This window comes from Loxodonta africana, chromosome 3 (genome assembly GCF_030014295.1).
Source record: "Loxodonta africana isolate mLoxAfr1 chromosome 3, mLoxAfr1.hap2, whole genome shotgun sequence".
In the NCBI taxonomy this organism is placed as follows: Eukaryota; Metazoa; Chordata; class Mammalia; order Proboscidea; family Elephantidae; genus Loxodonta; species Loxodonta africana.
In genome coordinates, this window is record NC_087344.1 from 116923657 (window position 1) to 116928279 (window position 4623).

Consider the following 4623-nt stretch of genomic DNA (forward strand, 5'->3'; position numbering starts at 1 on the left):
ATAATTTAACAGGATACCCACTATTAGCCATTATACTTCCTAAGCCCTTATAAAACCTAATTTCTTCTAAAAAACACTAGTCCTTCACCTCCATTGATATAATTATTTCCACAACAGGTAGAGAAGCAACAATTATTATAACCATCATTTTATTTTATGCAGAAGTAAAAATGAAACCACCATCCATTTTATGAGTGAGAAACAGCAGGAGGTTAAGTGACTTGCCAGGGTCACTCAGAAACAAAACTAGAATCCAAGTCCAATACCTTAAATGTTGTCAGCTGACCTTTTTCCCTTAATGGACAAACCTTTTCTTCATTTTACCTTTTGAAATGTTGGAATAAACAAAACCCAAACTCATTGCTTTTGAGCCGATTCCAGTTCATGGCAACGCTACTGGCAGAGTAGAATTGCCCCATAGGGTTTCCAAGGAGTGCTCAGTAAATTTGAACTGCTGACCATTCGGTTAAAAGCTAAACTCTCAACTGCTGAAATACTGGAAAACAAACCCGCTGCCGTCGAGTCGATTCTAACTCATAGCGACCCTATAGGACAGAGTAGAACTACACCATAGGTTTCCAAGGAGCAGCTGGTGGATTCAAACTGCCGACTTTTCGGTTAACAGCCATAGCTCTTAACTGCTACACCACCAGGGTTTCCAAAATATTGGAATAGAGGATCCTTAATTAATGAGAAACTTAATTTCTTAGAAAGATATTTTATAATGATAATAGTGAGACAGACTCAGCTAGAAATATGAAATTAAACTAATCTGCAGGTAGGATCACAATTATTTTATGATAGAGGCATCTTAGTTCGACATTTCTCAAATGCCCATAAATCAGGGGATCCACTAAAGATACAAAGGACATGATGAGACCTAAGAACCCCTTACCTGTAAAATGAGAATAATACTTGGAAGTATAACTGCAGCAGGACATGTAAAGTGTTCATTCACACCATGCCGAGAATGTAGCAAGCACTCAGTGAAAGGGAGTTTTTATTAGGAAGTCTATTATTCAGAGTAATTTGTGTTAAGCAGGCCTGTCACATTGCTTGTTGTACTTCAAATGGGTTCTTCTATTCATCAAATATAAACTTTAAGAAAGTGACTTAGAGTGCCTTGGTTTAGTTTTTCTTTTAACTCTTCACCCCTGAAAGGTTGCCAACCATACTTTGCATATCTAGGAAATGTGAAATTTAAAATTCTTCCTCAAGCAGTGATCTTTTCCAGACTATGCCTGAAGCTATTTGGTTTAGATGAAAATTAGCAGTATAGAAAAAAAAATGTTAGAAATAAGCAGGTCAATTCACAAAGCCAGAGCAAAGGCACATTATGAGACAAAAGCAGACATAAAATAAAGACTTTCTGGCCAAAAAAGAAAAAAAAAGCAAAACTCAAAACATGGAAGTAAATGGAATCGATCATTACAAAATGGACTATCGCTCATCAGAAATGACTCATGTAAGCATACTATTTATTAGTAACCCATTAACTGTTGTAGGGTAAAAGACATCATAAAGTTTAGTAAAAGCAAAAAGAAAGTTTTATTTGGCATATATTCAAAAAAACAAAAGTTGAGAAGCTAACAAGCATGCTGCCAGAGCTAATGTCTGACCAAGTCCAAGGAAATATTACAAAATAAGCAAGAATGGGAAAACGGACAAGCATGCTGCTACAGCCATGTCTGCCCAAGTCCAGAGAATATTACAGAAAAGGCAAGAAGGGGAAAACGGACAAGCACGCTATCACAGCCATGTCTGCCCAAGTCCAAGGAACTTTACAGAGTCATCAGTATATACTAAAACTACACAATAGGCAAAACCATTGAAAGCTTCACCTTTTCACACATTGGCTAGAAACTGTGATCTTATAATTTGAATTGTCTCTCTCAACAATCACTGGTACAGGTTTCAGTAATGACAGGCAGGAGGGTCTTCACTGGTCCAATTTTTCTATTCACTAAATGCTAATAGAAAAAGATAAGAGTGGAAAGTTTTTTGTGTTCTGGCTTATGCGAAAAGGCTCCCTGAAAGATATTTTCCAAGATTATTCTATAGCGTTTATCTCAGGGCCCACTTGATGTGTCCTTGTGAGTCCAACTCCAGCTGGGTCACATTCTCTATGCTCAAGGACAGGGAATAATGACTCTAATATTATTTCCTAAATCATTCCCTTCTTTTGATCAGGGATTGGAGGTAACACATTGATGATCAATACCTAGACTTCGTGGAGCTCCTAGATGGTGACCATGGCAGATTCTTTAAACTCACGGTGCTGGTTGTCCACCAGATACCATCTGGTTCTTCACCAGGATCTTAAGTAAGAGTAATGTTCTCATCAATCACATTGCCAAAGTGCACAGACTCAATGTACATCAACATTTTAGCTCTAGGCCTTCTTTTGCCTTTTAGATGTGTAAGACAATAGAGGATAAATTTTATTATGCCTAATACTATCAGGATGTAGACTAAGGATATTATTTACCGTAGTGATCTAGCCCATGTACTTATTCCTGATGGTAACCAACAAAATAAATCTGGTGTTTGTAAGGGTATTACAGTGTGTAACCAAGTAGCGTGCTATCCAGTTCTGTATATATCCTGCTCTTCTCCTGTGTTATTTACCTAAATGCAACAAGAGGTATTTACTACAGCATGGGCTACACATTTCTTGGACTATTAAAAAAAAGGTATCTCCAATCTCTGATCAAAAGGAGGGAGTGATTTAGAAAATAATATTGGAATTATTATTTTTTTTGTCCTTGAGCATAGAGAATGTGACCCAGCTGGAGCTGGGATCACAAGGACTCACAAGGACACATCAACTAGGCCCTGAGATAAAGCCATTAGATGGGACAATCTTAGAAATTATCTTTTAGGGAAGAAAAATATCTTTTAGTGAACTTTTCACATAAAGCCAATCAAACAGAACACAAAAGACTTTCCACTCTTATCTTCTTCTACCAACATTTAGTAAACAGAAATTTGTTGGACCAATGAAGACTCTCTTGACTGCCGGTTACTGAAACCTGTATCAATGATTGTTAAGAAAGGCAATTCAAAATGTAAGACCATAGTTTCTAGCCAATCTGTAAAAAGGTGAAGCTTTCAATGATTCTAGTCACTATGATGATGTTAATATATACTGATGATTCCGCAGCCTTCCTCAGATTCAGGCAGACATTAGCTCTGGCAGCATGCTTTTCCACTTCCCACTTTTGTCTTTTTGAATATATTCTGAATAGAACTTTCTTTTTGCTTTACTAAACTTTGTGATTTTTTTTCCCCTACAACAGAGACAAAAGCAGAAGTAAAATTAATTAAGACTCTCTGGTCAAAAAAAATAACAAAATTCAACACATGGAAGTAAATGGAATCAATCATTACAAAATGGGCTGTCGTTCATCAAAAATGACTCATGTAAGCATACTATTTATTAGTAACCCAGAAATATAGAAACAAACAAAAATTTTAAGCGGCCAAAGTGTCTCTTCCTGACTGTGTGAATTTGTCGGGTTGCTTTAAGCGTCTGGACCCTGGTAGCTATCCATTTCTGATAAAGGGAAGAGGGGGGTCTGAAAAGAAAATTTTAAATGCCCTGGTTCTTTGATGATAATTATGGGTGGTACAGGGCACAGCCAGTGTTGGAGGAGCAGAGTCCGTGAGATGTGCTATTAAACTTGCAAGTGCAAGCTCCAAACACTCCCAGAGCCTCACAGTGGCTTCAGGGGCGACCACACCGCCTTTTCTGCCAGCTGTGGGTAAGCAGTCCAAACTTCAGGCTTTGTTGTTGTTAGGTGCAGTCAGTGGATTCTGACTCATACTGATCCTATATGACAAAGTAGAAATGACCCATAGAAAGACGGAGCAGATCGCCAGGTCTTTTCTCCCAATGAGCCGCTGGTGGGTTCATGTCAAACTGCCAACTTTCAGCTGAAGGCTTTACCACTGCACTACCAGGGCTCCTTTAGCCTTTGGGTGGCTTAATCACGAACACACCTTCCCTGGTCACTGAGAGGAGCATTCTCAAGGAACTACGTAAACATTCAACAGTGTGTTAACTGGGTATTTTGTAATTTTTTTTTCTCTTTGAAGATTTTTCTAGGTGGGGACCCGAGGAAGAAAAGTTCAATAAAACTGCACAATTCTCTCCAAAAATAAGACTGTAGCTCTGATCACAAAGTTGGAGGAAGGTGGGGCAGAAACAGCTCTGGGAAACTTGCAATGCAGGGACCTCAGGGAAATACTCTCCAACAGCTGGGCTGTGGGCAGGGGCTCAGGAAGACGCAGGAATCCCTAACCCCAGGGCACTGGCCGCAGGGAAAATCAAGTCGCTGGGTGAGGGGAGGTGCAAAAAGACACCTGGTGGTGGCCGAAACGCAGATCTTACTGGAAAAAGCCCAGAACTAGCAGGTAAAACTCCCCAGGTGATTTACGAATGTCAGGAACTCCTAGCCCTTAGAGGGCAAGAGCAGAACACACGAAAGGCCTTCGGCCACTGGTTCCTTATCTAATGGTTCTCGGGGAAGGCAGAAGGCAGTAATGGCTCGGTTCAATTTCAACGAGCTACGGGGAAATCAGCTGCCTGAACAACTAAGGGGACTTTTTTAGACCACTTAC

The 4623-nt window shown here is 39.6% G+C and overlaps 1 protein-coding gene across 1 annotated transcript in view; it reads right to left on the reverse strand.

Moving 5' to 3' along the window:
- CRYZ (crystallin zeta) overlaps positions 1-4623 on the reverse strand; it is a 32787-nt gene that overhangs the window by 28045 nt on the left and 119 nt on the right. The window lies entirely within an intron of this gene.